The 11,266-nt window shown below is 38.0% G+C and overlaps 1 non-coding gene across 1 annotated transcript; it reads right to left on the bottom strand.

The window, feature by feature from the left end:
• Positions 1-10,768: 10,768 nt before the first annotated feature.
• Positions 10,769-10,875, bottom strand: LOC141654570 (small nucleolar RNA R71). The gene has a single exon (XR_012548126.1). It is a non-coding gene; the product is annotated as a small nucleolar RNA R71 (small nucleolar RNA).
• Between the last annotated feature and the right edge of the window lie 391 nt (positions 10,876-11,266).

The raw sequence follows: 11,266 nt of genomic DNA on the forward strand, positions 1-11,266 counted from the left end.
GTACATCTCTTAATATTTATTCTTTTAAAGTCTTCATCTTTATTCTTTTCAACAAGATTTGATCCTTCGTTCGTCATGGAAGCATGTTTATAATTGTCATAATCATCTAGAGTTAGTTTTATAATTCTTTTGGTTAACAAATATTGTACAGCAATTTCGTAAATCTGTAAACTATATTGAACGCGTCGTAAGACCATCTTAAAGTTCTTATATTTGAAAACATAAAGAAGAGACTTAGGTTATTTTCAGGTATAGTTTATACCTGTAATATTTCGTAGCAATTAACTGAGTAGTTTGTTCAGAATAAATTATTTATGAATATGTCGACAAAAAGTCCGCGATGCACTAGTGGTCTAGAGTTTGTGTGTTTAATTTAAGTTATGATTCAAAACAGTATTTGGTCTTTTTATGAAATTAAATTTATAAAGCTTATATGATGTTAGAATTTGGTCTTACGGATAATCGATTTGTTAAATTTGTTTAGACACCGTTACAATTTAAGTGACGTAAATTGTCAGACTTTCGTAATCTGTCTGTTAAACCCTAATAACTTCGTATTTTGACAAAGTAAACCCTAATAGTGTTTGTAGAGGAGAGGCTTAGGGTTTCAACCCAACTGGGCTTGCAACAATAGGATTTTTCTATAATTAATTATCGAATTTACGGTGAGACTATGCATGCTGTAACTCTATTAAGTTAGACATTTTATAAATTAAGTTAAGTTTATGGTTAGCATGTGTTTATCTAAGCTATGATTGTGGTTAGTGCATGTTAGGAGTTTCATTAGAGCATGGTCATAGCTTAGGATTACCTAGTTTGTTAGGAGCTTGTGTTGATTAGAGTTGGTTGTATTATGCATAGATTGTGCTTTCGAGGAAGAAGAGTTTTGAGCTTGTATTTTTGGAAATTAAAGCTATCGGTACGTTTCTAACTTACTCAATGTGTGATAATGGATGGAGAAAGCTAGTTTTGAATTGTTTTCAAGAATGTTCTAATTGGTTTGACAAGCATGATTTTTGAAATTTTATGAAGTATGTTTTCCAGATATTATTATTTATTGATACTAAAGTTGTGGTTTGAGCTGTTTGGGTGAACCTAACTAGCTATTGAACAATTTTTTTTGAAAGTGGTTTTATGGGGATGAAAGAGAGGGGTATATGTCTGTGGTGGACTTTACATTATATCAGGATGCATTGGGGACCCATACCTATTAGAATTGTGTCTCGTCATTTTTCCTCCTCCTTTGGGTTAGTTAATGTGAGAAGTGTGCACACTCGGGATTTATGGCCAGTTAGAACATAGTTGGGAAACGCTTGACAATCCGACAATGGCTTGCTGAAACCTTCTATATATTGATACTCTTTCCGGATACCAAAGCAAAGAAAGTTAAGAGAAAGTTTAGCAAGCAAGTTATCTTAAAATTTATGATGAGAAAAGTATACCTTGCTGTTCTCATGGCTGTGTACTATGATGTGTGGCAACAGAGGAATAGAGCTCGACTTGAAGGACTTTTGCAGAGGCCTGGAGTACTAACTGCCTAAGTTCAGTCATTACTGAGATGCAAATTGACCAAGTACAATGATGTAGTTATCCCTAGAGAAAAAAATTGGATCAACTTAATTCAATGATGTATTTGTAGTTGATCCTAGTAATGTTATTCAACTAATTCTAGCTTGTAATAGTCATTTGAGCTTAATGAGAATCTTACATTCCACCCAAAAAAATGGAAGAACAAGAGAAGAGACTAAAACTAAACTTGATTATCTAAAGCAAGTAAGAAGTAACTAAAGCATAGATTAACAAGAGATTAAGAAGCAATACCAACTAAATAGACAAATTGATTCGGTCATAATTTACACACTTTTTACCCCCAAATCAACCTCATTTTGCATGCCAATCGAGCTAATTATCGTCACTTTTATAGTCATTTGCTTCATATTTGCTATTTCCTCCCTTTTTGTTTGTTTTGCGGGAAAGAAGCTAATTGGAGCGGTTTCAGCATGATTTCGGGCGTAATTGATGGCAAATCGACTCACTTGACGATTGGTAAGGAAGAGGAGACAAAACATGAGGACCCGTAAACCAATAAAATAAGATTTAGATGATATAGCCGGGACTTTTGACGTGAGGCTCGATCCCGGTCCCTCTCTTAGATGCTTTAGGTAGTCATACTTATAGAGAGAGAATGAAGTTGTTGTTGTTATGATTGATTGACTGAATATCGTTGCCTTTCTTTACAAGGATTTTTTGTCTCTATATAAGTGTCTTCCCTTAGAAGGAATCCAAGGGAAGATATTTATGAGAGGGAGGATGTGTAACTTTCTTTCGACCTGGTTGTCCATTTAACCCATTTGACCCGTCGATTGGTATGCGGGTGTTGACATGGGCCACCTGCACGCCAACCCAATCTGTGGACACCGGGCGGTCGGAAAGCCACGCTCAGTGGCGTGATAAATTCTTTCGACCGGATCGTTTTGGATCGGTTGGTTTCGTCTCGGTAAGGGTCTTGAAACGATGCAGAGATGTTCGGGGTCGCCACTTAGCAACTATGGGATGCCTGGAAAACGTTCGAGTCCACTTTATACCTAGGTCAATAAAGGCAAAAAGTGGTGCTCGACATAAGTACAAAAGATAAGGAATCGTCCCTCTTTAGCATCCTATCGCTAGAATGACTCTCGTTCACCCTGGATAAGGTCGTCCACTATCCAAAGTTCCTGAGTAAGAGGTGAGGGTACGTATTGGGAAGCCCTTTAATCGGACACCAATCCCGCCCGCGGTAGCGGCCTCTACTGATCGATCTTGGTTGGTTGAATGCAAAAGTTGATAAAACGGGTAAATGCATGAATGCGCATCCACAAGTTCAAACCTAACATGTGAAATTTGTTATGTCGGTTGTTTATCTAAATATCAAGTAATTGACGTCAAGTTGGATTTAATGTTGATTTGCATGTAAGACGGAAATTAAACATCCATTTACCGAGTTAGGTTTATGGTGCATAACGTGATCCATTTATCTTAGAAAAGTGTTTTATAAATACAAAGTGTAAAATACGGACTTATCAATCTGATCTGTCCTGTATTCGGGTTAACCGAAGTCGGGATGGTCCTTGACGAGTGCTGGAAGAGAAACAGGAGCATCTCCAAGCAGCCTATTGAAGCGCAAGCCATAGGGCGATGTAAAGGAGCATGTCTAGGTTTTAAAACTGGAAATCAGGAGACCTGTTTAGGCGCGAGCAAGGCGACGACCTAAAGGGTGTCTCCTGGTTGTTTAAAATGTTTATGAAATTGTTAGCAAAAATTGTTTGTAAAAGGGTGTCGAAACCCGTTTTGTTGAAAAAGGTCGTTGACACCGCATTTGTGCTAATATGAAGAATGGGACTTGAATAATTTGCATTATGTTGGCAATATTCGATGTCGGGTTTGGTTTTGCAAGCTTGACATGAATAGTTTTGTAAGAAAAGATACAAAAATGTTTGATATGAAGTAATTGTGTTAAGTTCATTGCTTTGTAAATAAAGTGTGAAAAGTGGTTGATATGAACTAATTGTATTAAGTTCATTGCTTTGTAATTAGTCAAAGTTCATCGTCGTACTCGTATTAAATCGACATGGTATGTAGAGCCAAGGATGACTATGCATGTATGACTAATATGATTGTTTTGAAAATGTAAACAAATGAATAAAAGGCTTTAAAATACCCTTTAAAATGTAATTAACCAAATATTATCACCGAAACACCGATTAAACCGTCATGGTATAAGGAACCAATGGTGAATATAATTTATGGTTAAAAATACTTGTTGTGAAAATGGTTTGAAATATTTGAAATGGTAATAACCGATTACAAATAATAAATTAAAATGAAGGAAAGAATGAACTCACACACATTTGAGTTCTAACCTGGGCAGCTAGAATAGGCGCGAGCCACCTAGTTGTGATTAGGGTCTTCTGTTTCAGGTCAAAACTCAGTTTTGGCTCATTCAATCCGTATTTTGGACCATGTTATGCATGTTTTAGTATTTTAAGGTCTGAAAAACATAAAAAAGAACATGAAAGAAGAGGATTATTTACACCCTCATACTTACATGCTAGGTTGCTTGACGAGAAATTGCCGAAAGTGTAAAAACTTGTTGAGTCAAAAAACTCGATTTAAAACCGTTTTTGTAAAGTATGGAGTGTTGCTTTGTTTAGTGATGGTGTAGTTGGTCGAAGTGGTAAGTCAAGTGATTTAATGCACGATGACGGTACCAAACAATGTGTATGGCTCGTATTTTCGATTGGTAGTTCGAAAATACGTGTCGTTTATTAACTCAGGAAGTCGGGGTCTAGAATGTTAAGTTAGAAAACAGGGGGCAGATGCTCGCGTACCTTGAAATGGTGGTATTTGAGGGTTATTATAGAGGATTGTGTGGTTATGTGCATTTTTAGCGACGTGGCCATGTAGGCTACTCGAAGAGGCGCGAGCATGTTCGCGAGTCTTCGATCTGTCTTGTCACTATCACGCATTTGGATTTATGGTTTGTCCTATCCTAGGTTTTTGAAATCGTTTTGAGTTTTCCGACGCATAGTTATACAAACTGTCGATTAAACGTAGCGATTCCTAAGCATGTTGTAGTCCGATAATCATCAGGTGTTTGTTGGGGATTCAACAGATATTGGATATCTACAGAGCCCCCACTTTGACTGAGGCTTGGATAGGGCAAAAGTAAAAGTACAGCCCCCAGGTCAATCGAAGATACAACATGGAGACCGGAGCTACGTCGAGGTGGCTCGAAACGATTCGGCCAAGGACCTGCCGTCGGGAAGGGCGACGTCGAGGCGACTCGGGGATTCGAGTCAAGGACCTGTCTTCGGGAACAGTTTAGAACCTATCGACTCCCAATTCGGGTCGTATAAAGTCTGTTAGACTACGTATAAAGGCTCGCCGGCCATAGGAAGGAGTCAGACCTGAGGCATCTTCAGGATTCGTCCTTGAATTGTTTCTTGTTTGCGCGCAAAGGCTCGCCAGCCATTGGGGGTCGAGAAATCGACTGCGAGAAATAGCCGAATTTTATCGGGCTTATTTTAAGAGGTTGTTGTGTTGAGACATGTTCATCGTTGAAGGTCAAATAATCGACTGTGGTAAATAGCCGGATTTTATCGGGCTTATTTCAAGAGGTTGTTGCTTAGACACTTGTTTGTCGTTGAAGGTCGAATAATCGGCTGCGGGAAACAGCCGGATTTTATCGGGCTTATCTCAAGAGGTTATTTCGTAGAGACTTGTTTGTCGTTGAAGGTCGAATAAGCGAATGCGGGAAATAGCCGGATTTAATCGGGCTTATCTCAAGAGATTGTTGCGTTGAGACTTATTTGTCGTTGAAGGTCCAATAATCGACTGCGGAAAATAGCCGGATTTTATCGGGCTTATTTCAAGAGGTTACTGTGTAGAGACTTGTTTGTCGTTGAAGGTCGAATAATCGACTGCGGGAAATAATCGGATTTTATAGGGCTTATTTCAAGAGGTTACTAGTTGTTAGTGGACTCAGTGGGGAGGTCTCCGATATCCTGCTGGGGAATTTTGGTGTTTATATTGGATGTTTGTGGTGTTGGAAAGAGATAGGCTTTTGTAGTTTGAGCCTGGCTCTTGCGGATGGCGGCCTCTATTACCGTCATTCGTAATTTCGAATTTCGAAGAGAAACAATGTTTTTTATTGTCGTGCTCGGAGTTTGTAGAAATAGCGAATGTGAATTTCGCCATTTGCCATTTTGTTTGGAAGATAACGGTTTTTAATTCCGTCATCCTGCGATTTGAAATTTATGAGAAATAGTGAATTTGAATTTCACTATTTGGTTTTTCGTTTGAAAAGGACAGTTTTTAATTCCGTCGTTTGTGATTGTGAGAATAACGAATTTGTGTTTCGCTATTTTGTTTTTGTTTGAAAAGGACAGTTTTTAATTCCGTCGCTTGAAATTCGTGAGGAATAGCGAATTTGAATTTCACTATTTGTTTAAAATGACGGTTTTTAGTTCTGCCGTTTTAATTTTGTGAAATAACGAATTTGCATTTCATTATTTTGTCTTTTTGTTTGAAGAAAATGACAGTTTTTAACTTCGTCGTTTGATTTTTGTGAAAATAATGAATTTGCGTTTCGTTATTTTGTTTTTTGTGAAGAAAATGACGGTTTTTAATTCCGTTATTTGAATTTTGTAAAAATAACGAATTTGAATTTCGCTATTTTGTTTTTGTTTGAAAAGGACGGTTTTTAATTCCGTTGTTTGAATGTGCTAAAATAGCGAATTTTTGTGAATATGGTCCAAAGCCCAAAATTTCGCTGAAATTGCTGGGATCACCTCAAAGAGGCGCGAGCTGTTGTGCAATGTAAGGGGCCTCCCTTTTTTTTTATAAAAGACTATTTAACCGGTTTGGGGAAGTTTAGTCACAAGCAACCCGAGTTAATTCAAATTAGCCCTCCGAACAATAGAAAGCATTCATCACTTAGACTAGCTTAGTTTGCATCACTTTGTCATATATTCCATATAGCTTGAATCTAGTGTAGAATCATGCATCAGTCATTTCATTGCATTTGCAAAATTCCCTATTGTTTTGTCCATTGGCGACAATGTCCATTCTAAGTGTGGGGATGGGGAATTCTAACACTTAATTCTAACACTTTCCTAACTCAAATATTTTAAAAAATTTCAAAAATCCAAAAACATATTCTTCCTTTTGTAGTGTAGAAATGTATATATTGTATATATTTGTTTGTTTGTGTTCACTCCTATTACATTGGACCGACTACGCCACATCCGAGGCATGAGGAATATGAAGACCGCATGGTATGATCTTTCCAAATCTCCTTTTTCCTCTCTATGATAATGACTATGTGGCTTCTTTTTGTTTGATGCGGTACAAACCAATGTGATTCTAAGAGTTGCATTTAGATTATATGGCATACTAGTGATAGTAGAATTTGCATTAGGTTGTATATATGCTAGCTACATCATAGCATGTAGTTGCATTTTAGGAAAATTTTGTGAAAATGTCTAGTTGGGAAGCTTGGCAAGTGTATATAGTCCCTTGTAGATAATTTTTCTCCTTGAGACTTTGTTTGCTAGAATACCCTCAAGACACCCTAGGATGTGTCATACTAGTATCTTTTGATCCATGGACTAAGGCCTAGTCAAGAGTACCTTGTGGTGTGATGACTCCTTGGCTACCGTTTATTCCAAGGTGACCCTTGATGCCATGCGACCGTTCTTCCATTACTATCATCATGTTTTGCCAATACAAAAGGGAATGGGCACAAAAATCTCCAAAATTGAGTTCAAGTACCAAAATGAAAATAAAAAAAGTTTGCACAAAAATTGCATCAATGAAAAGTGGAGCAAAAATAGACTCCTAAGCTTCAATAAATGTGCCCTTGTTACAAAATGGGGTTACTTTGAAAATGTTCAAAATGCAAAGAAATTGCCAAGTATCAAAATTGCCAAAACATCAAAAGTAGCAAAAGAAATGTTCTCAAAAGTCAAATACCACAAGAAATTGTGGGGAAACAAAACAAAATCAAACTACCATTATGAAACTCAAACACATTGATCCCTTTTATCCATTGATGATCTTTTCCTTGTAGCATGGTGGAGAAGGGACGACCCTTCTTCTTGTCTAGGTAAGAAGGGGAATTCCGCGATCCTACAGTGTTTCTAACACCGTAAGGAGCCTACTCTTGACAAAAGCATTTAGAGATTGAGGATAAAAGTACCCTTGTTTGACACAACTTGGAGGTGATTTGTTGGTATCCTTTTGGACTTAGTAGCTTGGAGAAATAATATCTACAATGGAATGTGTACCCTTAGATTGCTTGCCCTTTAGATAATATCCGCCACTTAGATGAGGAAAGTGGCTATTCTTTTGTAGATGCATCCATTACTTGTTTTGTGTGCTCAATGCTTGGATGTATCGCCATTTTGGCAACCCCCACCTTGCCTTGCAATAAGGCATCTTACCTCATGTATGTCTTGTTGTGAGTTGAAGGGGCGGAGTGAGACCCGCTAATTGTCTCACATCGGCTAGTAGTATTGATAAGGGTTATAGTTTTTAGTCACCTCTTTACTCGGGACGAGGAAAGGTTCAGTTTGGGGATATTTTATGTGACTCATATTTGTGCACATTTAGTCCCCTAGACGGTCGTTTCTATCTTATGTTCCCTACTTTACACATTCTATGAGGTTTTAGTGCCCTTTCAAAGGGAGGATGCTAAGCCTTGCGCATATGGAGGCCAAAACGGTGCTAAATTGATCGCATCTAACGACCAAGCAGCAAAGAGGATACTAATACTAAAGGCCTAAGTAAATAAATCAAGTAAAATGGGCATTGGCAGAGAGCCCCACGGTTCCTCAACGATCCCCACGGATCTTGAGGCAGTCAAGAAGAAGAGGAGCCAATCTGTGCATTAATCCGGGTGTTCCGACTTCAAGTCGGGCGACTTATTGCTGAATCCGGGCGACTCAGAGCCCAAGTCGGGCGGATTTTCAGGCATCATAAGCGTCTATCATGGGTAGGTCATGGGACTCCTCATGAGACCTGAAAGGCATTAATCGTCATTTAAGCCCTTAGTTACCCTAATATTTGTACTTAGGATAAATACTCCATTGTATTAGGAGATTTTAACCAAGTTATTAGAGTAGATTAGAAATCAATTAGCTTAATTACATATTAGTCCTTCCTTAATTGTTATTGAAGAACTCTTAGATCTAGTATTTTAATTGGGAGATTATTTGGGGAATTATTGAAGAATTGACAACTCTTCATTCATTAATCAAGTTTTCCTTTTATCATTCCTTCTTTCCATTTGTTCATCATAAGTTTGGTACAATTCTTTTACTCCTTGTTTTAAGTATTGTTTGTTTTCCTAATCACTCATCATGTTTGGACTTGTTAGTATGATTGACACCCCTATTACCATGTTCAACACAACCATGAGTGAGTAGTCACCTAGCTAGAGTTAATGGGGTATTAGGGGAACTATAACATGGGGGTAGATTCATGCTTAATCTAATATGTTATCATAAGATTGCTTGCTTGTTGTAGTGTTAACCTATGCACATGTTATGCTTGATGAAATGCTAGACTATGAAACCTTGCATTTATTACCCATCTCTTATCTATTCAACAAGGCTTGTAAGATATAAACTAACTCGAGTTTTGTTATACCATGCATAGAAGTGAATAGGAAGAGAGTAAGTCGACTTGTAGGTGTTGTACAGTCTAGACGACTTGGCTCCGGGACCCAAATCTTCCTATGAACTGTAAGATATAAACTAACTCGGTTCCTCTACAACAATAATTGCTTGCAACTATGAAAACATGTTTGTATGGTCATCACCATGAATTCCCCTATGATCCCATGACACCCTAGTGCTTTCATTAATTGTTTACATCCCTTTTATCCTTCCACTTGCTTAGTAGTTTAGACACTCATTTCAACTCAATCAATTTGTGACACCTTAAGACATAGCTACTTGCAATTGATAACTTAATTCGATACTCGTCCTTTGCGATCCGACCTTTACTTACCACTCTACTAAAGAGTAGTTTGTTTAGTTATAAATATTTTTTTGCTTGGTTGACTTAGACGACAAAGTTTTGAACCGCGCCAATATTGAGGTGCATTTTTAGAAAGTCTTTAAAAGATTGGGATTTGAAACTGCCACAAGCTGAGTTTGCTTTCACAGAGCTCCATCATCTGCAACTGGTCACAGTTCATTTGAAGTGGTTTATGGGATCAATCCTCCGATTCCCTTAGATCTTTCAAGTGTACCTACGGAGGAAATAAACTATGATGCTAAGAAGAGGGTGGAACAGATGCTAAAGCTCCATGAAACTGTCAAGAGACAAATTGAGAAAGCTAATGATAGATACAAGAAACGGGCCAAGACTCCTAAACAGAAGAAGGAATTCATGCCACGTGATATTGTATGGATCCACTTAAGGAAGGAAAGGTTCCCTGCTAAGAGAAAGAATAAGTTGATGCCTAGAGCAGAAGGTCCTTTTGAAGTCATTGAGAAGATTGGTCCAAATGCTTACAAAATAGACCTTACTAGTGAAGTCAATCTCATGGTAATTTATAGTTGTATCGTTCTTTACCTTGGGGAAGTCAATCTCCTCAAGGTTGTTCTAATTGTTTTCGAGTTGTTTGATATTTTTCATGACTAGGAGATCACATGGTAATTTATTACCTATTGATTTCAAGATTGAAAGGACTTTAACCAACAATAGACGAGTTGCTAGAGGTACTTCAAGAGTTGTGGGTATTGGTGAGATTGTGGACATGCAACCAAATAACATTGGGTTTGTTAACCCTTTTGCAAGAGAAGGAGAGGATAACCCAATTCAAAACCCACCACAAAATAAACCTACAATGCCTAAATTTTCATCACATTCCGTAACAACCGAGGAGAACCTACCAAACGGTACTCCTACACCACCACATTTAACCGGTAATTTCATTGCCAAATCCGCATTCATACAATTAGATGAGAGAAGTCAATTTGGAGGGATGCCTAGTGAAGACCCTCATTCGTATATGGAGACTTTTTGTGACTATTCTGATGCAATTTCTCAAACCGGAGTTACTCAAGACCAAATCCGATGGGTATTGTTTCCTTTTTCTTTGATAGGTACCACAAAGTAATGGTTGAAGAGCCTAGACAAGGCTACCCTTGGTATTGATTCATGGAAGAAGTTAGCACTTGCCTTCTATAAGAAATTCTATCCTCCGGAGAAGACTAATATGTTGAGAGCCCAAATCACCGGGTTCAAACAAAGGGATGAGGAATCATTATATGAAGCATGGGAGAGATTTAAGGACACTTGTCGTTCTTGTCCACAACATGGACTTAGTAAGTGGTTCCTTGTGCAACAATTTTCGAACGGCCTATATGAAGACTCCCGCAATATTCTGAATATGGGATCCAATGGGATGTTTACTGAAGTTGATGATAATTAAACATATGCTAAAATAGAAGAGATGGCGGTTCATAATTTCTAATATAGTAGGCCTCGAAAGGCCACCAGAGGAGGAAAGCATGAGGTAGATTCCACCACTCAATTGGGTGCACAACTAAGTGCTCATATCGACACCATCAATTTGAAGTTTGAGAAGGCCATGGCTAAGCTTGATGAAGCTTCCAAATCACCCAAACAACATGTTAATGCTATGGTGGCATCATCCTCAATCCCAAGTGGAGTATGTGAAAGTTGTGGAACCTTGGGACATGATCAAAATGAA

The sequence above is a fragment of the Silene latifolia genome, chromosome 4 (genome assembly GCF_048544455.1).
Source record: "Silene latifolia isolate original U9 population chromosome 4, ASM4854445v1, whole genome shotgun sequence".
Classification (NCBI taxonomy): domain Eukaryota; kingdom Viridiplantae; phylum Streptophyta; class Magnoliopsida; order Caryophyllales; family Caryophyllaceae; genus Silene; species Silene latifolia.